General features: G+C 39.7%; 1 pseudogene; it reads right to left on the reverse strand.

Annotated features, from left to right (window-relative positions):
- Nucleotides 1–3,862: 3,862 nt before the first annotated feature.
- LOC116863152 lies at nt 3,863–4,547 on the reverse strand (annotated as a pseudogene).
- Between the last annotated feature and the right edge of the window lie 22,780 nt (nt 4,548–27,327).

Genomic DNA, 27,327 nt, shown 5'->3' on the forward strand with positions numbered 1-27,327 from the left:
TAATGTTTGACACTGACTTGTGGGACAAATGAATTGATTAATTAGTTAATTCTTTTTTCAAGGTTTTATTTATTTATTTGACAGAGATCACAAGTAGGCATAGAGGCAGGCAAAGAGAGAGGAGGAAGCAGACCCCCTGCCAAGCAGAGAGCCCGATGTGGGGCTCGATCCCAGGACTCTGAGATCATGACCCGAGCCAAAAGCAGAGGCTTAACCCACTGAGCCACCCAGGCGCCCCTAATTAGTTAATTCTTATGGACCATTCCACTCCACAGTCCCAAAGTCAGCTCAAGCGCAACATGACTAAAAATTGACTTATTAATGTATGTATTCCTAGTCCCACTCTGCACAATGACTAGAACATAGCCAGTAATACTACAAATAATATTTACTGAAAGAGTAAATGCATCAACTAAAGATAAGCTAACTATCCACCACCTCAGCCTCAAATCAAAGGCTATACAAAATGGCAAATGGCATAGATTCTGGAGTCAGATAAAATTGCATTCAAATTCAGTTTTGCTATTTATCAAATGTGTGAACAGAAACAAATTTTTAACTCCTCTGAGCTTCCAGAGAACTTTTTCTCACCATCTACCGTCTGACTGCTAAGTCAATGCCATATATTTTAGGCTTTTATGGGTTTTGTTTCTGTAACATTCCACTTCCAGTACCAGTAGCTATTTTAGTCAGGCTAAGCAAGATTAGGTTGTTGTAATAAAATACAGCAAGATCTCAGTGGTTTGACATTTATATCTTGCTCATTGTACATGTTTTTCATGGATCAGAAGGAGTATTTTCTCTATATTATCCTACTTGGGGACATGGGATAATGGAGGCTACAACTTCTAAATCTTCACCAGTTAGAGCATCAGGAAGAGGAAAACATGAAGAAACATTCATCAGTTCTAAATTGTTCCCAAAATAAATGACACTTTTTACCTCCTTTTATATTTCATTTATAAGAGAAAGGAGCATAGCTATGCTTAACTTCAAGAGAGCAAGGAAATGTGACACTTCCCATTGCACGGAATTTCCCATGTTTAAAATTGATAAAGAGTACTAATATTTATTGCATCTTTAAATATTTAAAATAAATATTTTTAAATATTTATTATTATTTAAAATACTAATATAAATAAATAATAATATTTAAAATGAATTAAATAAATAATTAAAATGAATAATAATTTTTAAAATAAATATTATTAAGTATTTGCCTTACATGGCATATATGACACATTGGCAAACTCTGTCAGCTCTACCTTCAAAATGAACCCTGAATCTGTCCAAATCTCATCTCCTGCAATAATAACCTTTCTCACAGATTGAGATTTTCAGACAACAGATGCCGACATGAAATTAGGAGTGCAAAAACGATATCAAGAGTATAACTGTAAGTGTTCTCCAAGCAACAGTACCAGAGATTGCTTAAAAGGAATTGGTTCACTGACAATGGCTGTTGCTAATACCATGGTCCATACCCCTGCACTCTGGCCCAACTGCCCTTCTTGTTTAAGTTTACCTCAGCCCAGTGAGGCAGGCCCTGCCCACAGAAAACTAGCACAAGCCCCTGCCCACACCATGGCCCTAAAGTGTAGGGTCTTAGAGGTCAGCAGACATGGCTGGCTCTTGGAGTGAAGGCAGACAAACAACCTGAAGGCAGACCAAGGAAAAGGTGATCTAAAGAACAACTGGGACACACAAGGGTAGAATATATGAGTTCTAAGTGAAACACATACAAATAACATGTCTGATGGAGAGTTTAAAGCAACAATCATAAGGATACTCACTGGGCTTGAGAAAAGAATAGAAGACATGAGGCAGACCCTTACTACAGAGACAAAATATTAAAAAAGAATTAATCAGAGATGAAGAGTGCAGTGAATGAGATTGGAAACAGGCTTGATGCAAGAACAGCAGGCTGGAAGAAGCAGAGGAACAAACAAGTGACATAGAAGACAGAAAAATGAAGCTAAACAAAAGAGAGAAAGAGGAATTATGCAATGTGAGAATAGACATAAGGAATTCAGTGACTCTGTCAAAGTTAATAACATTTGTATTATAGAAGTCCCAGAAGAAGAAGAGAGAAAAGGGGGGCAGAATACATATTTAAGGAAATAATAGCTGAAAACTTCCCTAATCTGGGAAAGGAAATAGACATTCAGGTACAGCATGCATAGAGAACCCCCATCAAAATCAACAAAAGCAGGCCAACACCAACACATATTGTAATTAAATTTGCAAAATATAGTGATAAAGAAAAAAAATCTTAAATGTAGGAGGACAGTAGTCCTTAACTTACAAGGGAAGACCCATAAAGTTAGCTTCAGATATCTCCACAGAAACTTGGCAAGCCAGAAGAAACTGGCATGATATATTCAAAGTGCTGAATGGGAAAAATCTGCATGCAAGAACACTCTATCCAGCAGGGCTATCATTCAGAAGAGAAGGAGAAATAAAGAGTTTCCAGACAAACAAAAACAAAGGGAGTTCATGACCACCAAGCCAGCCCTGCAAGAAATATTAAAGGGGGCTCTTTGAGTGGGAAAGACAGACCAAAAGTGACAAAGACAAGAAAGGATCAGAGAAATCTTGGGAAACAATGACAAAACAATAATAAAAGGGCACTAAATACATATCTATCAATAATAACTTTGAAAGCAAATGGACGAAATGCTCCAATCAAAAGATATAGGGTATCAGAATGATTTTTAAAAAAAGAACCACTTGTATGCTCCCTATAAGAGACTCCTTTCAGACCTTTAGGCAAATTGCACGTTTGTCTTTAGACAAATTCAGACTGAAAGTGAGGGGATGGACAAGGCACATGGGTGGCTCAGTCAGGTATGTGTCTACCTTTGGCTCAGGTCATGACCTCACATCCTGGCCTTTGTTTGGTGGGAAGTCTGCTCCTCCCTCCTAATCTCCCTCATTCTCTCTGTTTCAAATAAATAAATAAAATCTTTTTTTTAAAAAGTGGGGGCATGGAGAACCATCTATCACATTAACGGACAACAAAAGAAAGCTGGAGTAGCCATACTTACATCAGACAAACTAGATTTTAAACCAAAGATGCTAACAAGAGATGAAGAAGGTTACTTTATCAAAATAAAGGAGACAAAACAACAAGGAGACCTAACAACTGTAAATGTTCATGTACCCAACATGGGAGCACCCAAATATATAAAACAATTAATGACAAACACAAAAGAAATAATTGATAAGTTACAATAACAGTAGAGGACTTTAAAACACCACGTAGACAGCATTGAAACACAGCATCAACAAGGAAACAATGGCTTTGGATGACACTGGACCAGACTGACTTTTTTTGTCTTGATAGAAAAGTACTGGAGCACCTGGGTGGCTCAGTCAGTTAAGTGTCTGCCTTTGGTTAAGGTCATGATACCGGGATCCTGGGGTTGAGTCCTGCGTCAGGCTCCCTGCTCAGTGGGGAGTCTGCTTCTCTCTCTCTCTCTCTCTCTTCCCCTCTGCCCTCTGTTCCTGCTCTTTTATGCCTTGCTCTCGCTCTCTCTCTCAAGTACATGAATGAAATCTTAAAAAAAAAAATAGAAAAAGAAAAATACCGAAAAGTTTTAATTCTCTGAATACCAAGAGTTAATATTTTATGACTACCCTTTGAAAATAGGGTACTTGGGAGCAATTTTGAAGTTTTCAAAATCAGTCTAAAGCTTATTAAATCCAACATGACTTTCACAGACTGCAAAACGACTTCCTTATAAAAGAGGAGCAGCCAGGCTTCGGGTGGGTCTGTCACTGTGCTCAGCTAAGTTTCTGTCGGGCACAGAGTCCGGGGGCCTTCCCACTCCTTCCATGGGGGCCTTGGTTCAGCGACACTTTATTTCATGTGTCCCTTGAAAAGCCCTTTCTGATGTTCCCTATCCATGCAGTCCCGTAAGGGTGATGCCTTCCTCTCAGCCTGAACGCATTTATTGGAGTGTACGTGAAATAAAGAGCCATCCCCCGCAAGATGAACTTCTGATTCTCTGTGGCAGTTTCCTGGCAGACATGCAGGTTGAGAACTCCCGTTCCTGCGTCCACAGCTACGCGGGCTGTGGCTGGTGGGTGCAATAGCGTACTTTGTTCTGGGACATGTACTTGAAAAACTGCTGCTGACGCATTCCATGACAGGTACAAAAGGACCCGGTGTCCCACGATTTGGTTTTCACTGGGAGGGTAAGAGTCAAAGCAGTAACCTTTCAGTCGTTTGTTCCAGAACATCCCAAAGAAGGTAGGCTTGTGGTCAGGCCCGTGCGATTCTGGGTACACGTTCTCCAAGAACACCTGAAACCCTTCGACCGGAGTTTTGCATGGAGCTGCCTCCTCTCTGTTACATCCCCAAAGGGCTCCACAGGGGCGGGGGGCTGTGATGGTCATAGAGCTCTTTAAAGTCATCCATCCACATGTCAGCTGTTCGGATGCTGCTGGCCCACAGCCTTGTTGCAGGAGTAGGGTTGAGTATACTTTAAAAAAAAAAACTGACTACCCGGCCAGCCTCGAGATAACTGCAACTCCGGCAACATAGTAGCAATGTGCTTTTTGAAAGTAAAGCTTACATTTTGAAACAGTTTGAGGCTTACAGAATTAGCACTAAGAGAGTAAGACAGTTCTCCTATACCCCCACAATCACATTTCCTCTATTATTATCATTTTATGGTAATGTGGCACATTGTAACACACTGATATTGAGATGTTATCATTAACCGAAGACTATACTTTATTCAGACTCTCTCAGCTTTTCTCTAATGTTGTTTTTGTGTTCCCAGATCCCATGCAGGGTACGACCTCATCTTTAGTACTCTTAGTATCTTCCTAGGCTTCCCGTGGCTGTGACAGTTCTGTCGATTTCTGTGAGTGTTATGCCCCTGACAGTTTGAAATTTGTATCAGCACTCCGAAGTTCTTTAGCTTACTGTTAGCACGGTGTGTCTTTCTCCATCCCTTTACTTAAGCCTCTCGGAGTCACTGTACTGAAAGTAGGGGCTCGCAGACGTTATAGATACAGCTGCAGTTGTGAAATTCGCTGCGACTTTTGATTGCTATTTAGAGACCATTCCCATTTAAAGTGGATTCTGAAATACTTGCACTGGTATCAACCATGCCTGTAGCTATTTCCTACTCATTACAAGAGGCTTACTTTCCTGCTTTCTCTGGTTTTAATTGAGCATTTTACATAAAGGCAGTTTTTTCGTTCACTTCTTAGTGTATCAATTACAGGTGCTTACAAACATTTTAGATCTTTCCTTAGAGGTTGCATTTCACTTCAAACTAATGTAAGGGCACCTTCAAATGACACTCTTGACAAACCGAGCAGGTAACTTACACTATTTCTGCCCATTTTCCCACGACTGCCATTCTTTTCACTTAACTCCTGTGCTATACTCACCGGCTACGTTATGACTCTCATTATTGAAACATTTATTTGGCATTTATCAAGAATAAGATAAATTTTATTATTTAAACAAGTTACTTTTGGGGTGCCTGGGTGGCTCACTTGGTTAAGCAGCTGCCTTTGGCTCAGGTCATGATCCCGGAGTCCTGGGGTCCAGTCCCACATTGCATCGCATCCCCTTGCATCTGACTCCCTGCTCAGTGGGGAGTCTGCTTCTCCCTCTCCTCACTGTTCCTGCTCTCTCGCGCGAACTCTGTCTGTCTCTCTCTCTTCTCTCTCAAATAAATAAATTAAAAAAACATAAATAAACAGGTTACTTTCTGATCTATTAAGAAAAATTAACTTTGTTTGCCTTCCTGTGTTTCTTCCCTGAGGCACTCCCTTTCTTATGTAAATCCAAATTTCTGACCTTCATCATTTCTCTTCTTCCTGAATAAAATCTTTCCATTTTTTGCAGGATAGGTCTAACGGTGACAGTTCCCTTCATTTTTCTTTGTCTGAGAGAAAAAGTCTTTATTTACTCTTCTTTACCAAATAGTTTTAACCAGATGTATAAGGATGCTAGGTTGGTGAATTATTTTTTCTTTTGGCACACGAAAAATGTCCCCTAATTCTCTTTTGCTTGCATGGTCACTCACACGACTTCACTGTAATTTTCCTCTTGGTCCTCTATGGGTTTTGTTCTTGGTGTTCTTGGTGTGCGCGTGTGCGTGTGCGTGTGCGCGTGTGTGTCTTGGTCTGGCTTTCTTCCAGATTTCTTAGTTATCTTTTCGTTTATTCACATTTATAGGCCACGAGGTAGCTTGCTGTCCTGTGAGCTTTCTGGGTATCTGATTCAGTGCCCATCAGTAATTTGGAAATTTCACAGTCATCATTTTTCAAATATCTTTTCTGCTCCTTTTCCCCTTACTTCCACTTCTGGCATTCCAATTATGTCTATGTCATGTATTTTGAAATGGTTCCACAGTTTTTGGATGTTCTACTCTGCATTTTTTCATGTTTTGTTTTGTTTTTTTTTTTCTCTATTTGCGGCTCACTTTGGGAAGTCCTTGTTGGCCATTCTTCAAGGTCACTGATTCTTTACTTGGGCAGGTCACAACTCCTGAGGACCCCATCAAAGACATTTTTCACAGCTATTGCCGTAGTATGAATTCTGGCATTCCCTTTTTATTCTCTTTCACGGTTTCCACCTACCTACCTCCATTGCCTATCTATTATTATTGCATGTTGTCTACTTATCCCATTGGAAATCTGAACATATTTATCATAGTTGTTTATCTTCCCTGTCTGATCACTCTAGCTGCTGTGTCATATCTGAATTGGATCTATATTGCTTCGACTGTTTGTTCTTTCTGGAACTCAGATGATTCAAATGTTAGCCCATTGGCTTTCATCCCACAGCTCCCAAACTCTGTCCATGTTTGTTTGCTTATTGTACCGTTTTCCTTAAGAACATTTTCATTCCTGAACAACAGCATAGTCTGATCTGGCCTCAAGTTCACTGATTTCATCTTCTGTCATCTACAGTCTACAATGGATCCCAGCCAGCAGTTTTTTATTTTCTTTATGATATTTTTAAATATTTAATTTCCATTTGGCATGTTTCATATTATTTCTGTAACTTGGCAGAGCTTTGCTCTCTTTTTTTAATTTCATAGTAATCCATAATTACTCCTTCAAGAAATTTTATACTGGCTACTTTAAAATCTTTGCAAGCGAGTCCTAACATCTGATTCATCTCTGTTGTTGTCGGGGTTTGCCTTTTCTCGTTTAAGTTTTGACTTCCCTGGCTCTACGTCTGAAGAACAATTTTTTTATCCTGACCTGCACAGTTTGGATAGTCTATGAAAAGACTCTTGATCCTTTCATAGTAAGTTGCCCTGTTTTAAGGTTTGGCCTGCCTGTTCTGGCCTACTTTGGGGGGACGCAGTTCCATTGTCACTTCATTTCATGAGCGTTTGCAAAGCATTCCTGAGCTACGTTGTTCTGAGTCCACCTGATTTTCTGATGGGTGACTGCCAGACATGCCCGTGGTAGCAGAAAATGCTTCCATGGGCCGTGGGATGTCATTAGGTGGGGGTGTGGGATTCAGGGCCTAAAGGATGCAGAACATTCTCGCCTGGCCTGTGTTTCAGTCACCCAGTACCACTGGCCTTCCTACTCTATATCTGCCAGTACACCCAGGGGAGGGGGTCATCTACCATGACACCTGCTGCTGCTGGTGGGAGGGCTAGGAGCTGCAGGCCTGGGTATTTCTCCACCACTGGGTGGAGTGTGCAGGCACCCCAAAACTAGATCGCCTTCTGGTACGAATGCCAGGCCCGGTTGCTTTCTGCCAATGAGTGGAGGGACTGCAGGCGCCTGGCCAGGATGTTTTGCTGGGCAGCATGACGTGAGCCCCCATATCCAGCTGGAACCTTTCTGTTGGCTGGAGTAGAGAGAGACTCTGGCCTTGGATCCCCTTCTGCCATTGAAGGGACACCTAGGAGACATGAAGCCTACTGGAGTCACCTGTGCAGGTGGTGATGCAAAACTGTGGTAGTCTTGAGAAGTGCACAGGTGGGTCAGGCCTCTGAGAATCAGCTATAGTTGCTGCTTTGGGAAGGTGGATCCTGCTGTTTCCTTCATTTGGAGGGGCAGAGTGGATGGACCTGCCCCGCAGGCCAGGCCTAGTTCTTGCAAATGCTGCGGTTAGTTCCCTTGGTACTTCTCTTGTGTGTCCATCTCTCCTTTATGTCACAGTTGAGCTTCCATTTTTCCTGATGTTCACCCATTGAAAGCAGACCCTGTTTTTATTTTCTTTGTTGGTTTTGGTTTTTGTTTTTGTTTTGCTGTGTCTGTGTACTTTATTTCTTTCTCCGTTCTTCCTGTGTTTTTCTAGGAGTGTTGGCGTTTCTTTGATGCCCATCGCTGAAACTCGATTTAATTCTAGATAGTGGTAGGGGCACAGGGGTGGCTCACATGGTTAAGCATCTGTTTTGGCCTCGGGTCATGATCTCTGGGTCCTGGGATGGAACCCTGCCTTGGGCTCCCAGCTCAGCAGGGTGTCTGCTTCTCCCTCTCCTTCTACCTCTCCCCTTGTGCATGTTCTCTCTCTCTCTCTCTCTCTCTCTCTCTCTGTATCTCTCTGTCTCAAATGAATAAACACGATCTTTTTAAAAAAGAAGACAAAGGTCAGGGAATTCACCATAGCATAGATATTCAAATCCTTAGGTCCTTAGGTAGAACACGTTTTCCTTTCCACCAGTTACACTCTTTTCTTGATAATTTGTTGAAATATTTCCAAGGAAATCATTTGAATTTAGAGGGCAGAAGCAAAAAGAAGTGAGGCTCCGCTATCATCCCCGCACACCAACATTCTTGTTGGTATTTTTCTAAGTACAGCTCTATGCAATGTTCCTAATCTGTCCTTTGGACATTCTTTACTAATGTCTAGCTATGATCAAAGATCTGGTTAGAATACCCTTCTCCCTCTTTCCATGCCTCTATGTTTGCCTTAAAAAATGTGAGCTTTATTTACAGCTCTTTCACTTGATTTGTTAGTCTTATGGACATTTGGCTCTCAATAGCAGTCTATTTGCCTCAGGTTTTCTATCGTTATTGACTGAGTTCATACGATACCAAATTCATTAAAGCAGAGTCCTTAGAATGAATGTCCCTGACTTAGCACGTGCTTCCAATTTTTTGCCTATTGCTTTTATACTTGAATGACAGATTTGATTGCAGAAAAAATTGTTAGGTCACACATTTTTCCTTGATGATTTTGTAGCTGTTGCTTTGTCAAAATGTGTGTTTCAAACCTCAGCATTCTACTAATACCTGGTAGGACAAGCTTCTGAAATTAATATTCTTTTGGAACATATTTCAGAGCAGGATTTGTGTATTTCTTTTAGACTAAAAAAAAAAACCAGACGTAAAATTCATATAGGGGTCATTTCCACTTCCACCTATGGTCGTGATGAAAGAGCCCGTTTCAGTCCTATTATCTCACAGAGAAAAACAAAAGTCTGGATAAAGGGGGAAGATAGCCAACATTGCTTAAAGGCATCAGAGAACTTCTTCTCTGCCCAGCACATCCAGGTAGAGGAAATCTGGAGAACAGAGAAGCTCTGCAGGGGAATGCAGCAATCCTGTGCTACTTTTCTCCCCTCAGGGAAGTGCTGAAGGCCACAGTGCCCCGAGTGACAGGGCATCATTCTATAGACAAAGCACCCACCAAGTGAGAGAAGACAGCAGCTCCTCAGAAAACTCGCGGGGCTAGGGAACAAAACTCAGAGTCCGACTTACAGAGCAGTCAGTATTTGAGAAGTCGAGGCCTTAGGAAGAAGAAAGGCGGGCAGACCTGAGACCTGCACTGGGTGGTTTTCTCCCTGGAGGCATTCCTCCATACCTAAGCTGCATGGGACCTGAGACTAGGAAGCTGAGCAGACAGCTGTTCAAAGTCTCAACAGATTTCTCAGCAGTCCCAGGGTGTAGGGAAGTAAAAAGAGGCGTGCCTGCAGAACTCACCGGAAAGAGGGCCCCCAGAAACCACCCCAGACTGTCAGTGGGGACCCCTGAAGGGCTACCTACCATCCGGGAGGGGGGGGAAACCTGAGGTGGTGCAAGCCTTATAAAGCCCGGAGCACCCTTGAGTCAGCTCAGCCCCTGGCTGGATTGATGTCATGGCCCCTACCCTGGAGGCCTGCCAGGGAGAAGGTAAAACTTCTACGGAGGGAGACGCATCCTCCAGGAGCACTCAGCTTTTCCGTAAACAATGCCTGGCACTTAATTAAACCACCAGACTCATCAAAACCCAGATGAAGAGAAAGAGGAAGAGATAAACATCCCCCAGAATACCCCAATAGCATACTTATCGGACACGGACCGTGAAATAATTATGATTAATATGTTCAAGAATATGGATGACAAACTTGAGGTTTCATCAGGACACTAGAATTTCTAAATCAAATGGATACACTGAAAAATGGAAAACTAAAAACTACAATCACTGACATCATGCATTCCACATTGGAGGGTAACAGCATACCAGAACCGGCAGAAGGGAGGGGGAAGACAGGGAAAACTTCAGGGAAAGGGCAAGCAGAAGGCTGACAGGCGCACAGGTTTGTCCATGGGATCGCAGAGACACAACTTGTGCATAGAAGGAGCAGGGCAGACGATGATTTCAGCAGCAGCTAATACCTACGCAGCCCTTGCTGGGTACCGGACACTCTGCCTGGGTTCTGCCATCATTATCCAGAGACAGACTTAGGTACCCCTTCTGGAAGGCTGCCTCTGGCCCTCGGGAGACACTTCTGCCTCCTGATCAAAAGCCCTAAAATGTTTTTATTGTGGCAAAAACATATTTAGGGTGTGAAACGGTCACTGTGACCGTTTGAAGTGTACAATTCAGGGGCATTAATTAGGTTCACAATCTTGTGCAACTATGACCGCTCTTGCCAAACTGTTTACTACTGCGAACAGAAACGCTGTGCACGTTGAACAATGACTCCCCCTCTACTCTTCCCACCTAGTCCCTGGTATCCTCTACTCTACTTTCAGTCTCTATGATTTTGCCTCCTTTTTAGACATTGAACCATCCGTCAAATCCTAAGGGACATGTCCTTTTGTGTCTGGGCTGTTTTGCTTAGCATGAAGTTTGCAAGCTTAACCGACTTGTAGCATGTAGCCTAAAGACACTGTTCAAGTTAGAAATACAAGGTTTCCATTTTCTTTTCAGTTGGCAAGAAAAATTTGGAACCAACCTTTGGGATCCCACTGTAGGCATGTGCACAATTCACTGCGTGCCTTGTCGGCCAGACCTCGGATATCTTAGGCGTGAGTTTAGGCCATGATCAAGTAAGGTTTCCCCTTCCCCAGCAAGTCTCCCAGTAATAGATGTGTGGTTTCCGTAAATGAGTGAGTGGGGTGTTCTCCATTCTGTGAGACAGAAGAGAATTGAAAGGCTTTTTCATCACGGACCGTTTATTTTCTATTCAAGATTAAATTAAGTGAGATAAGAAATTACCTACACCGGATTCTCAGACCCCTGATGGTGAAGTTTCTGTTCTTAGTAGGTGAATTACTTTAAGATCAGAGCAGAGAAGTTATACTCTCTCTTCTAACTCTCATCAAAGAAACCCGGCTATCTCCTGTGGAAAGAAAAGCAAACGAACAAACAAACAAACAAACAAACAAAAACCATTTTTGCTCCCAGGGTCAGTGTTGGTGGACACAACCTATTCACCGTTGCTCTCACATTAGGGGACTCTTTTCTGACATACATCCAATATAATCGACAGAGACAGCACTCAGCCACCACAGCACTTCTCCTTTCTCATTTGGGTATCCGAAGGGTTTGCTTCATCTATTGCAAGACAGATTTTAAAACTAATGGGCAAGCACGGAACTATCAACAGAATAAGTAGTAGAATTAATAATGACGGGGCATCCTCCTGTGTCCTTGCTCTTACTCACCTACAGTATCTACTGTGAGTAGGTATGCTTCTTACCTTCAGTGCCTGGATTTTCTATGAAGAGCTGAGTAAGACTACAGTAAGTTTTCAGAGGAAAGAGGGAATGTCACATGTCAACAACAGGTGGAACAGGCGAAACAACAACAGGCGAGTCTGAAGGATTCGTGACATATGAAAACACTGATTGAAATTTAATGGAATATTAAATATTAAATATCTAGTCCAAAGACTAGATCCTGAGTTGTTTTAATAATGGGAATCTCCCTCTTGCCGGTACTCTTCAAAACAGACTCACACACCAAGAACTCGTCAGTCTACAAATGGCGTTGAGTCACATGCATCTACCTAACTAGAGAACAGAGCATTCAGTTTGGCAGGATTCTCATGTCAGGAAACACAGTCCTTTAAGGATGGACACTAAGGACGGAGGGGAACCGAGTCAGACCCTTCTGGCTTGGGGTAAAACACGGTAGGGGAGTAAAGTCAACGTAAAGAAGAACAACTCTTTGCCTTTGTGAGTGGCAACCTATTACTGGCATGAAGTGGAGTATGGGGCATCAGAAAGGTCTTCTGGGAACTTCCTCTGATGTTCTGGCAGGACATGGTCAGGCCTCTGATGTCACGACAGAGCCACGTGGGACCAACTGCACAGCAGAGGCATTCTTTGTAACTATGGTCGGACGTACTGGCAACACGACCAGGGTGGCGGCTACCTCCGAGTATGGTAAGATTGCTGAGTCTCTAAGCCACTTTCTGTGGCGGTGTGTTAGGCCTTGAAGTCTTCTTGTGTCAGCGCATGGCTGAGCTCCTGTGATCCCACATGTCACGCTGGATCAGGCTGTGCAGCATGGGCAGCAGGGATAGTGTGGGGCAGTGTATTTGTTTACAAGAGCTGCCATAACAAAATGCCCCCACTGGGTGGCTTTAAGAACAAAGGTTTATTTTCTTACAGTTCCAGAGGTAGGAAGGCCAAGATCAAGGTCCCCATAGGGTTGGTTTCCCCTGGAGCCTCTCTTCTTGGCTTGCACATGGACACCGTCTTGCTGCCTCTTCACATGCCGTCTGTCTGGGTTCACACACCCCTGGTTTCTTCCCGTGTGTCCTGTGCCACCATCTCCCGTCATCAGAGAAGTGGCCAGAATTGAAAGTGTGTCCCCTTCCCGACATGCACTATGTCTTGTACTGTGCTGAGGAAAGAACGGACCCCTTTCCCTTCCCCCGTTTCTCTTTCCCACGGTAAATGTAGTAAGTCAGAGGTGGGACCATGGACCAGGGTAGAGGGAAAATAATGTGCCTTAGAGGCACTAATCAGAACCCTGAACAAGCCACCTCACCCCTTCTCTAGGAGTCTGTGGTCCCTCATGCATAACGAGGAGATTAATGCCGGCTACCTATGTTATAGAACGGTTGGAAGCACGGAAGAAGGTGGCAGTTATGAAAGTGGTATGTGGAAACGGTATGTGGCTCAGTCTTTATGAATTTACCCCCTTCAGTGCATATTCAGTCCTTACCCTTGACTGTGTTTTTGATCCTAGGAGCCCTGCCTCTCCTTCTCACTGGATTTATTGATCTCTGATCCAACCGCCTTTCCTACCAACGCCCAATTGTAAGAAAAACTGATCTTGTTAAAAAAAAAAAAAAAAAAGGATCATGTCCGATCCCAGGGTGGGACTCTGGATTTCTCCAGTGCAGTCATTGATTGTTTTCCCATTCTCCTTTGCCAGGTGATGGTATTTCCAGCCTCCTCTGCATCCAACGGTGGTGGCCCCGTGACCCAGTTCTGCCCACGGAAGTGGATGGGCCACATGTAGGAGTCTTCTGTGGAAGATTCTGTTTCTTCACAGGAAGGACATGTGAGCAGGGGGAATGTTAGTCCAGCCATCAGAAAGAAAGGAATTCTGCCATTTGTGACAGGGAATTAGAGCCGGGGTCCTCTTCTGATCCAGTCTTCCTATTTTGGCCAGAAAGTCTCAGAGGCAGTGTTGCATTATTCTCTCAGGAGGCACATCCTGCATGGCTGCCCCTCTTTTTATAATGCCAGCCTGGGGCGCTGGTGTCCGTTGAGGCTTAAAATGGAGATATTTTAATTCTATCTACCCTTCTTTATGTATGAGATAGACTTCTTCTCTGATGAGCAACTTCCTTCATCCACTCTTTGGGAACCAATGTTACAGTTCATATGCCAAACACGGGACAATTGTTTCATTATTTGCCTCTGCTCACCCAATTTCCAAACAATGAATTTATTTCCTAGCATTTAGTAATGGTGACTGTGAGGTCTGTGTCTCTTTAGAGTCGCTGTGGTCTCGATATTTAATCGCAGTTGATGTAGCTTAGTTAGGTCCATCTTAGTGATGATTCTTACTGACACTCAGTTTGTCCCTAAGTGACGCAGACTCAATCTCAGTCTGCCGGCACAGGCGCGAGCTCTCAGCAGGCGCTTAGTAAATGTGTGCTGAAAGTATGCCAAAGAACTGAGTGAGGTGTATTGATATCACACTTGGCTGTTCTGTCATAACAATATATTGCTGTGGCCTCCCCTCCAACAAATGTTTGAAACTGACATTACCCCTTTGCCCTCTTCGGTGTTATTCAAGTAGTACTGCACTGGGATCAGAAGATTTAACACTCACTCCCTCGTTGGATCTTTCTACATTAATGGGGGTGCGGTGGGAGGCAAGTGACCTCAACTCCTGGGTTTGATTTTCTTTTGGCTTCCAAAATTCATTTCCTCACATGACCATTAAGTCTCACTCACACTGTTTTCTCTGTGCTCACCTGTGCCATCATCTGCTATCGCTCTACTTCCCAGAAACTTGCAGAGCCCAGATACCTCTTTCCCTAACAGAGCCCCTCCTTATCACAGTCCCAGCACTCCTATGGGAGTAGTTTGTCAGCAAATCAACAAGTGTCTTTATTCTGCTTCTTCATCTCAGTGGTTTTTCCAGTTATGACTGTGCAAGTTGAAGGCCAAGAGTTTGACCTGGGTCTTGTCAAAGACCCTTTGGTGACCAGCCTCCATTTCCTCAAACTTCAGTTTTCTGATTTCTAACATGAGGCTAAGAGCTAGCTCTCCTGCGTCGACATGAAATGGGTTCCACAAAAGATTGTTAGAACACTATAAATCATACAATGTCCGGATGTGCAAATTTTTTTGAAGACAAGCTGCTATGTGGGAAATGTTGGATCAAATGAGGGAGAATTTGACAACACGCTGACCTTACCCCAGTACTCTTAGGGATGGCAGTAATATTTACACACGGATCACCGGATTACATGCGGGAGTTGGTTGGCTATTGTGTTAACATATAGGGATCCTTTTTTCTCCTTTTAACCCAGACTTGACTACTTTCTGGAAGGACTACTCCAGCAACTGGTTATTTGGTGTTTCAGTTCTACCTGAGGATGCTTCACCTATTTTTTTGGTAACAGTTGTGGGTGCTGATAGGAAATGAACAAGGCTGTGTTAAATGATTCCAGTTTTTGGAGGTTTTCATATTTCTTTTCATAAATGTATGCAAATTTGACAGTAAGAGTATTATAGTGTTAGCTTTGGTTTTGTAGCTCTATCCTTACTTAACAATGGAACAATTGGATGAGTAACTTCTGAGAGTGTGTTATGGAAGTAGAAAAAGGCAAAATCTTAGGTTAAACAGAAAAGAAAATATGTCCATCCTAAGACAGTCCCCATTACCTACAACTTCCACAACTGGGTTTCAGACATTTCAGATCTGACTGAAAGTGCTCTCCCATACCTTAATGTAATAGTGTTGGGCAGTGGTGTCTGAAAAAAAAAAAGCTGTTGAAATGACTTATAATTCTTGCTTTTGTGTTTCCTTGTGGTCTCTCTGTATCCTTGCAACTCGCACCCCAGGGTGTAACTATAGATGTGGATTCAAATAGGGCCTGACATGGAGAGAAAGCTTTTACTCAGACATTAGGCCCCCTCGATGATGCTGTTGCTATGGGAGATGATGCATCCTGATTGTGCTGTTGCCATGGTAACCATGCACTTGACCCAGACTTGTTCAGACCTGACACACCAAAGGCAGATTTTCCTCAGCTGCCAGCACCATCTCCTTTGTCAGTTCAGAGTGAGAAAAATAGAGTCAACAGAATTATTTTCCCAATGATATTCACTACTGTATAAGTAATTTGGTACCGTAATTGCACAGGATTGCTTCTATAATTTTTAGTATTGTAAGACAGTATGGGCGCATATAGATCATTTGTACAATGTGAAATATTGGATAAAGCACACCAATTGCTTTCCAAAGTGTTGAAGGAGGACCCAGCTCATATATTATTCATGATGTTAATGAAATGAAATAAAGTTAACTAGTGCCTATTGAGCGTTTTCTATCTACCAAGCTCTATTCCTTATCCTGTAAAGGTAGCTTGCTTAGTACCAGCTTAGTATTCAATGCATAATACACCCAAAATAATATATGCATGAGATAGTGGTACATGAATCAAAGCAGATAGGAACAGAGAACAGACAACCTAATAGGTGAGAAATGGTTTTCCAAAGTAGTGTTAATTTAAGTTCTTGTTGCTATCAGTAGATTTGACATCTTTAAATATATTTAAGGGTCATTTGTATTTCTTCTTCTAAACTATTTGTTCTGCTTTTTTGTCATTTTTGTGATGGATTATGGTCTTTTTTACTTGACTTTAAAAAGTACATTTATTTGGAATATTAGCTCTTTATCCTTAATATATTTGGGGGAAAATATTTTCTCTCACCTGATTATTCAATTTCTCTTTGACTGGCTTTTTATTAGTCTCCCTCATTGTTTGTTTTTTCATTGTGTATTCTAGCTATTCTTGAATATTTATTTTTTCTCCAGAGAAACTTTAGAAAAAACTCATCTTTTCTCTAGAAAACAACAACTTGCTGGTATATTTGTATTGAGAATGAATTAAATTTTGACACTAATCATATTTTAGTGTGTTGAACTTTCTCATTCAAAAACAAAATCTAATTTTTCTACTTTTATGGATTTCCGGAGCCTAAACTTTTCCTCATATAGCTTTCTACATTTCTTGTAAAGTTTATTTCTAAGAATGTTATCTTATTCATTGTATTATAAATGAGATTTTTGTTTTCCATTATATCTTGTTTCTGGTTATTGTTTATGTGTATTAAAAGTCATTGATTTTAGTATATCAGTTTATATCCTTCTAAATTTACCAAATCTTTTATTATTTGTGTAGTTTTATCACTACATTTTTGACTTGTCCCAATGTCATATAATCTAGAGTTTCAATTCTTTTTGTAATTCATATACCTATAACTTAAAAAAATTATTTTTAGTGTTTGTTTTTTAGTTGTGGCTAGTAGCTCCACTGCACATTTGAATAGTGAACACTGAAATATTTGAAAAAGTGTAGACAACTTTTATTTGTTCTTGACCTTAGCAGGAAAGTCTCTTGTGTTTCCCATTATGAATTTTATTATTTACTTAGTATTGATATAAAATAGACACTTCCTTACAAATATATACTCATATATAGGAAGTACCTGTAATTCCTATTTTGTTGAGTTTTTGCAAGTTTATTTTATTTTGTTTTGATATTTTTTGTAATAAGTGTTGGATTGCACTGGATTCTTTTTCAGAATTTCTGGAGATTTTTATGATTTTTCTCCTTAGGCCTGTCATAAGATTAAGTATACTAACATATTTCCTAACTATTGAATAACCCCTGATTGACAACAGTAAATCCCACTTGTTCATGGTATATCATTATCTTTTATTAAAATATTTTATTTATTTATTTATTTGGGAGAGACAGCATGAAAGCAGGGTAGGGACAGAAGGAGAGGGAGAAAAGCAGATTCCCCACTGAGCACAGAGCCCACCTGGGACTGGTTCAGACGACCCTGAGATCATGACCTGAGCCATTATCAAGAGTCAGACAACCAACCACTGAGCCACACAGGCGTCCCTTTAGTATATTATTTTCTTAATGTGATATTAAATTCTGTCTATTGATATTAAATCTAGGAGATTTGCATCTATATTCATAATTGAAATTGTTCTATAGCTTACTATACTATCTTTGTCAGGTTTTGTTGCCAATGTTATTCTCATTTCATAAAAATAATTTGAATTCCTATCACTCTCCTATGTTTAGAATATATTGTGTAGCATTAGGACTAATGACTTATGTAGAATTGTGATTAGTTGGTGATTAAGTTTGTAGTAAAATTCTGTGAAAATTTTAAGGCCTGATGCTTTTCTGTGAGGCAGTTCTTTAATATGTCTCCCTATTTCTTCTATGGAAATTGGTTTATTTAAGATCTCATTCTCAATTGGAGTTACTTTTGACAAGTTATTTGTTCCTAGGAAATCATACTTTTCATTTAGGTTTTCAATTTATTGTGCAAAGAATTATTTTGTTATTATTTAAAATTTTTTCTCTGTCTTAATGGTTATTCTCCTCTATTAATTTCTTATTTTGTGTATTTGTGTTTTCTACCTATTTATTTATTACATTAACTAGTGGTTGATTACTTATTATTAATTTATTTTTACTATTTTGATTTATTTAGTTTATTTATTTATTAATTTAATTAATTTATTTAATATTTTGATTTATTTAGTTCTGCTATTTTTCTGTTTTTTATATCTTTGTGTTTTTTGTAATCTTTATCATTGCTTTCTTGTGTTTTCTTCTGGTTTACTTTGTTGTTTTTTTGCCAATCTTTAGGAGTTGAAAACTGAATTCTTTAATATTATTTTAAAAATTTATTGATACAAATATTAAATTCAAATTAAATTTAAATTTATTCAGTTTCCTCTAAAACTGTTTAAATATTTCCCATATATTATAATATGTAGGATTTCCATTACCATTTTTTTAATGCTGCTATTTTGGTTTGTATTTCCCCTTTCACTCAAGGCTTTTATTTTTTTTAAAGACTTTATTTATTTATTTGACAGTGAGAGAGAGATCACAAGTAGGCAAAGAGGCAGGCAGAGAGAGAGAGGGAAGCCGGCTCCCCGCTGAGCTGAGATCCTGATGTGGGGCTCAATCCCAGGACCCTGAGACCATCACCTGAGCCGAAGGCAGAGGCTTAACCCACTGAGCCACCCAGGCACACTCACTCAAGGCTTTTAATAGTTTTATGGGCCCAGCATGCTTCTGTTGTACAACTCTGCTGTCCTTAATAGAGTTTTTAAATTTTCTGATGGAAAGACTTTTTAAAACATTATCTTCATTGTATTATGATAAAAGAATGCTGGTTATGTTATTTCTATGTTATTTGATACTTTCTTTGTGATTTAGCATATAATAAAATTTTGTGAATCTCCCTGTGTGTTGGAGACAGTATTTTTCTATTGTCCAGTTGTAAAGTTTGATATATATCCAGAAGATCTACTGTATTGATTATGGGGAATGAGGTTCAGTTTCTCTCAGGCTGACTTTGTGGGCCACCTTAGAGGGATGGAAAGGGAAGAGTTTAGCACAGAGGAATAAGGAAGGTTGCTTTGATCTGGGGACTCCTACATAGTCAGAGACATAAAATTCTCTTGGCAATCATAAAGCATTCATTTAATCAATAAATATTCAAAAATGCCCTCTATGACAGACAAGCCATCTTTCACAGGATTCAGGTTTCTGCTTAAAAGACAAAGGTAGGTCTAAGCACTGTGAAAATCCCTGTCAGTCTCATTGTTACACTGTTTTGATTTTCTTCTTAATGCTTAGTACTCCTTTGTTCATATTCAATTCTTATTTTGCTTAATATCTCTGACCCCACTAAAATATAAACTCCACAGGGCACAGACATTTACCCGTTTTGTTTTCTATTCTATCTACACCACTTAGAATACTGTCGGTCACATGGTACACTCTAAATAAATATTTGTTGCATGCTGTATGAATAATACACACTCCATGCCTTCAGAAATGAAACTTCTGGTATTGGGGCAGGCAAAATAATATGTTTTTTTAATAGCAATAAAATATGATGTCACTATACATCACTACCTCATTTAATCCAACACATATTTAATAAGAACTTGCTTTGTTCTTGCCCCTGTGCTAGCCACTGTGGATATAAAGATATATTCAGCATAGTCCCTGAATTAAGTATCAAATATAGTAGGAATATCTCAATGATGAATTTTGCATTAGATTGTTATGCATTTAGCTCTAGTAATAATGACAACAACAAAAAAAATCAAACCACAACAAGAATAAAAAACAACTAATAACAAATTAAGTTAGTGGTTCTCAACCTATCCAGAATTTCAGAATCACCTGGAACATTTTCTAAAAAACAAACTCCTTGGATAACAGTAAAATTTTTATGGAGGAGAATTTAGCAATATTTAGCATATATCTGTTGTTCCATAAGTCCCAATTCTCATAATCAAAGAAACATTGGGAAAATATGAAATTGTTATTGATTATAGCAACACATGTTATAACAAAAACTGGAAAAATTAAATATCCATGAATAAAGGACTTGAAAAATAAAATAATTGAATATTATGCAGCTATATAAAGGAATGATGACTATTTCTACATATTGATTTGGAAAACTCTCCATATATATATTGACGAATGAAAAAAATCAAGATGGGGAAAGCTGTATAGTAATCACTTATAACACACAACGAGTATGAGTACATGTGGAATTCAAATCAACAAACTAAAAAAAATGTGCATATGGGACAGAAGACACAGACTGGAAGGGACAAGAAGACAAACTGGACTTTGCTAAAATATGTTCTTTAGTAGATTTGACTTAGGCATGATGTAAATTTTTGCATACTTATTAGATACAACTAATTGAATAAGATAAAAGCAACGAAAAGCAAAATGAATCTAATAGACTTTATCATGACCCAAATTGGTGGCACAACAATACAGAAACTATTTTTAACGATTGTAAAATACAATCATTTGTCTTGTAAATTCCTGTGAGATACAACCTGAGAATCAAAAGAGTCAGTTGAAATTTTTAAACTGTTTTCAGAATCAGGATTTTTATTGGTATTGTTGGTATGTTCTTTTTTTTTTTTACATTGTTGTTTGTGAATTTGGGGATAACAGTAATGAGTAATTTTGTTGGTGTCACTGGGAGTCAGGGCTGTGTCTTCAGAGAAAGGATATATTGATGAAAGATCAGTGACATAAAGTATATACCTTGAAGCCATGAATTCAAATGAGAAGTATCAGTATAAACTCGTTATATTTTACTTCAAAAATACATATTTCTTAGCTCTGTCCCTTACAAAGCACTAGAAACTGTGATGAATCTGGTAACATGCAGCCATGCACCATAATTTTGCTCTCTACCAAGCATTTTCCATTCAAAAATACATCAAGATTATGTAATGAATTAGCTAATTTTAGGAAATGTATAAGGTGAGCTGAGAACAACTTGATGTACCAGAATGGAGGAAGGACTACAGTGATCATGTAAAAAGGATTCAAGAGCTAATCTGAAAAGTCTATATGCCTAAAAATGCATCAGCTTGAGCATCTATAAGAACAGTAATTAAGGGGGCACCTGGGTGGCTCAGTGGGTTAAAGCCTCTGCCTTTGGCTCAGGTCATGATCCCAGGGTCCTGGGATCAAGCCTGGCATCGGCATCGGGCTCTCTGCTCAGCGGGGAGCCTGCTTCTTCCTCTCTCTCTGTCTGCCTCTCTGACTAATTGTAATCTCTGTTTGTCAAATAAATAAAAAATTAAAAAAAAGAACAGTAATTAAGTAGATTCAAATACATTAAGTGCATTTAAATATTGCATTCATAGTGATTCTGAAAATATGCCCCGTGATAACCTTTCAAAGTACTAGGGAATAAATTCATAATTTGAAGCTGATAAATAGAAGGAAAAAAGCAAATAACGATCCTTCCATTTGTGTATCTACTGTGTTACCAAATAATTAACGTGGAGAAGATTGTCTTTAGAGAAGTATTCTGGCTAATAAATGAGAAAGATAAATAAAATAACTTCATTCTATAATCTGTAATGAAATATTAGATCTAGGTGATAATCATCAGTGTCTGCTAACATCATAAAAAAAAGAGACAACCAGACATTATGTGTCTCCAGATGGAAATACACAGCACTACTTGTGAGGTATTCTTGCTAAAAGAAAAAAAAAGGAAGAAGAAAAAAAAAAAAACTTGGATCTAATAAAGGTTGTCTCTAACAACCAATTTATAGGTAAGTCAGGAGACATACATATATATGTTAAACAATGACAGAAGGAGGATGCCAGGAAAATCTATGAAACTCTAGAGAGAGTAAATGACCTAAATTCATCAGCAAATAAATTGAAAGAGAGAGAGAGAGAGAGAGAAAGGAACAGCCAGAGATTGAAAGTGACCTAATAGACATATTAACAAATTATAATGCATGAAAGTAAACTGGATCCTGAGCTGAAATAAATATTGGCTTATTTTTATATAAATATTTGAAATCTTATTTTCTTTTTTTATTAAGTTTTTAAATTTTAATTCCACTAATTGTTAACATACAGTGCTAAATTAGTTTCAGGTGTACAATACAGTGATTCAACAATTCTATACATCACCTGGTGCTCACTAAGATAAGTGTACTCTTTAATCCCCCTCATCCATTTCATCTATCCTCCATCCCATAACCAACAGTTTGCTCTCTATAGTTAAGAATTTGTTTAATGGTTTGTGTCTTTTTCCCCCTTTGTTCATTTGTTTTGTTTCTTAAATTTCACATGTGAGTGAAATCATATGGTATTTGTTGCTCTCTGACTGATTTATGAAATCTGATTTAAAGTCAGGGACAGAACCTTTATTAGACTCAAGTTAGATTTTTCTCCTTCTTCTTTTTGACAATAATATCTCATAGGTAGTTCTGTGTGCTTCTATCTGGAGACACATAAATGTCCATTGATGGATGAATGGATAAAGATGTGGTACACATATATACAAGGGAATATCACTCAGCCATAAAAAATAAATGGGATCTTGCCATTCGTGACAATATGGACAGACCTAGAGAGTATAATGCTAAGTGAAATAAGTTAGACAGAGAAAGATGAATACCATATTACTTAACTTTTATGTGGAATCTAAAAAACAAACCAACAAAAAACAAAAACAGAATCATAAGTACAGAGAACTAACTGGTGGTTGCCAGAAGGGAGGGACTTGAAGGACAGGTGAAATAAGTGAAGGGGACTAAGAGGTACAAACTTCTAGTCACAAAATAATTAAGTCATGGAGATGAAAAGTACAGCATAGGGAATAGAGTGAATAATATTGTAATAACATTGTATGGTGACAGATGGTGGCTATATTTATTGTGGTGAGCACTGAGTAATGTACAGAATTGTTGAATCACTATGCTGTACACCTGAAACTAATATAACACTGTGTGCCAACTACAAAAAAAAAAGTTAAGAGAGAAAAACTATGTATGAAACAACTGGAAAATGTTAAGCTAAGGATGAATATTTGAAGATATTTAGCAATTATAACTACTTTTTAAATTTTTTTTAAAATTTTTAAAAGATTTTATTTATTTGTTTGACAGAGAGAGATCACAAGTAGGCAGAGAGGCAGGCAGAGACAGAGAGGGGGAAACAAGCTCCCTGCTGAGCAGAGAGCCTGATGTGGGACTCGATCCCAGGACCCTGAGATCATCACCTGAGCTGAAGGCAGAGGTTTAACCCACTGAGCCACCCAGGTGCCCCACAATTATAACTACTTTTTAAAATGCAATAATGTTACTGTGCTTATAATTTTAAAGTGTGTATATCTTTTAGAGATACATACTGAAATAATTGTTTATTAAGTGATATGATGTTTAGGATTAGCTTCAAAATAACCTGTGGGTAGAGAAGAATGTGGGAGTATAGATCCAGGAATTCTTTTTTTTTTAAGATTTTATTTATTTATTTGACAGAGAGAAATCACAAGTAGAGAGGCAGGCAGAGAGAGAGAGGGAAGCAGGCTCTCTGCTGAGCAGAGAGCCCCATGCAGGACTCAATCCTAGGACCCTGAGATCATAACCTGAGCCAAAGGCAGCGGCTTAACCACTGAGCCACCCAGGCGCCCGATCCAGGAATTCTTAATTGTTGAAGCTGTGTGAGACTGACATGGTTTCTTTATATTATATCTTGTCATGTATCTCACACTGTTGATAACAGAAAGGTTTCTTTAATGTCCAAAGCCATAATGTAGACTATTTTTTTTTAAGATTTAAAAAAAATTTTTTTTGACAGAGAGGGAGAGAGCACAAGCAGAGGGAGTGGCAGAGAGAGAGGGAGAAGCAGGCTCCTCACTGAGCAGGGAGCCCTATGCTGGGCTCTATCCTAGGACACTGAGATCATGACCTGAGCCAAAGGCAGACACTTAACTGACTGAGCCACCCAGGTGCCCCAAGGTAGACTAATTAACCAGAATTTCTGGGTATGGTGCCAGGACACTGGTATTTCTAAAAGCTATTTTCAATTAATTTACTATGCAGCTAAAGTTTAGAGACAACGGTATAAATAAACAGGGCCTTACCATCCCCACTCCCCCACTCAGAATAAGAAGTACAGAAGTACACTTGCATTGGTTCAGCTGCTCAAAAATGCTAGGATTCCAAAGCTTCTAACCTCCTACACAACCATTTTTAGAAGGTTGACTCTAAGACCACATGCTTGTCACAACATGGCTGCAACAACTCCAGGTATTTCTATCAAATTCCAAGTATCATCATCTTTGCTCACATCTACCCTTTTTATTAAGAAACAGCCTTTTCTATATAAATCCCCTATACATTCTCTATATACTTCATTGGACAGACCTAGGCCACATGGCCACACTCAGATGTAAGGGAGGCTGGAAAGAACCATCACCTGGCAAAGGAGAATAGGATAGCTATGACTAGATTGGAGAAATTCTGAGCCTTCCCCCTGGACTGGACATACTGCTTCTTTAAAAAAAAAAATCAGTTTTTCTTACCACAGGGCATTGTTAGGAAAAGCCATTGGATTAGCAATCAACAAATCCAGTGAGAAAAAGCAGAGTTGGTTAGGTTGAAAACACAGTCAAGGATAAGGATTGACTATGCCCTGAGGGGAATAAACTCACAAGCATTGAGCCACATACCATTTCCAGGACTTTGGTAATTTCTGCCTTGTTCAGGTCTCACAACAATCCCATAACAAGGGCAGCCAGCATTGTTTCCATGTTATGCATGAGGGACTCAGAAGAAAAGGTGAGGTGGCTTGTTTGGGGGGTCCTATTAGTGCCTTCACAGCACATTACTTTACCCCTCTGCCATGGGCCATAGTTCTTTCTCTGGCTTACCAAGATCACTTTCTGAAACATGAACAGGGAAAGAAAAAGAGGTCCACTATCTCCTAGGCAGAAGCAGACATATTTTTATGCTGGCTCCTTCTCTAATGATGGAGTCTTCTGGCAGAGGTGGAGGCATTAGGGTGACCTAGAGCAGAACTTGCCCTTCATTGCAGCTATTAGCAATCTGCACATCCAGGTCACGTGTTATCTTGGATTCTACTAACTCAGTCAGGCATTGGTAGATAGTGTGGAGCCTGACACTTATATCTGGGGATCTTGGCAATGTCACCATCCTCAGAGTTGGCTTTCTTGCTGCCAGTATTTCCATCAGTTTTGACCTTTTTGTCTTACAGAATGAATCTAATGTGCATTCAACACCTCCCCCTTAACTACCTGCAGGCCCAGTTCAGATTCTGCTATGAAATTTCTTAGACTTCTCAGGCTCCCAACTTCCCTCCAGGCCTTGAATACTGTACCATCCATAGAGGCAAACAGTTCTTCTTGAACACTGCAATGTTTTACTCACCACCAGGATCTCATGAAACCACCTCTCATCCGTCCTGAATGACCATCCTTTAAGGGCCTCCTTAAAGGTATCTCCTGCCCTTCAAACCTTCTGTGTGCCCTTTTTTTTGAGATTTTTATTTATTTATTTGTCAGAGAGAGAGAGAGAGCACAAGTGGTGGCGGTGGGGGAGGGGCGAGGCAGAGGGAGAAGCAAACTCCCCACTGAGCAGGGACCCCAATGCGAGGCTTCATCCCTGGGATCGTGATTTGAACCAAAGGCAGAGGCTTAACCAACTGAGCCACCCAGGTGTCCCATGTGTGCCCTTCTTAAATATGCAAAATGCATGGTTGCAGCTCATCTACTATTTAAGATCACAGTTCTTTTTGTCTTAGCATGCACTGAGGAACACGGATGGGGATAGAGCATTCTGTCATTAGCACCACTCAGAGCTAAGCCTTTAGATACTCAAAAATTGTATTAATACATTTAATTTCACCTATACACATATACCCTACCAAACTGGCAAAAGAAGCTAAAGCAGTTTAGAAAGCTAAATAATATAGTTACACGAACACCAGTTAAAGCAAGGTGCCAAAAGAAATACAAAGGTAGAAATCAAACACTAACCTTTAATCCGGGGACTGTCAGAAACCATTTGGGGTCTTAGTCACTTGCCAAGTGACCATGCAGTCTTCTGTGAATATATTGGTGTGGCAAAAGTCACTGGTAGAGCTAGTAAAAGCAGTCTCTGGAGGAGATAATTCATCCAAGTCTCTGTTAGAGACTTTAGGAAGCTTTTTTACTCAGTGTAAATGAGTGTGAAAAAAGAGCTTTAAGTGGATACATATTGGATTCATATTGTATCAAGTGAGAGATACAGTGACTCGATTGTGTACAGCAGCCTGACCATGGGCAAGTCTTTTTGTTTGCTTTGCCCTCTCATGCTAAAATTGGGGGACAGGTCTCAATATTCTCTGCATATGCTTTCGAAGTTCAGCAGTCAAAGAAATACCTTCATTAGATGGCTGAGAAATGTCTTCAAATTTTCTGTGTATGTAAATTCTGGTTGCTTAATATGAGTCTGCAGAAAATAAGGGGCTTTGCTGAACTCCTTTTTATTGATGGCTGATTCTTAGAGCCTGAACCTTTTGTCCACTAACTTATAAAAGAAATCATACAACATTTTTAAGGGTAAGTTAAGCAGATATTGTAACTAAAAACTAGAACAAATGGAAATATACCAATAGTCTCAGCAGAAAATATAAAAAGAACCCTGTCAAACATAAAATCTGGATTAATGTGAACATGTTCAAATGCTCAGGTTTTGGCAGAACTTCTTTGGTCGTTAGAGTTTCTTTTTTAATGGTCATGAAATGGTAACTAATCATCTCCCTGCTACCAAACAGCTCATTTCAACTAAAATGAGTTGAATATTTGAACTGTGAAATGTTTATAAGTAAACCTTATAAAAAGCAGGCTCTTGCATTGCAGTACACCAGAATCAAGACATTGTGAAAGGAGTGTCTATTTTGAGAAAGGATTTGTCTTTTGAAGACAGGAACAGTAACCGTAGTAAGTATTAAAAGCACGGGTGGTTTGTTCTGGGCACCAGAGAAAGATGCTCAAAGTGAGTAATGTGGGAGGTCTGCT

Source organism: Lontra canadensis, unplaced genomic scaffold (assembly GCF_010015895.1).
Source record: "Lontra canadensis isolate GAN:19392208 unplaced genomic scaffold, GSC_riverotter_1.0 scaffold619, whole genome shotgun sequence".
NCBI classification, from domain to species: domain Eukaryota; kingdom Metazoa; phylum Chordata; class Mammalia; order Carnivora; family Mustelidae; genus Lontra; species Lontra canadensis.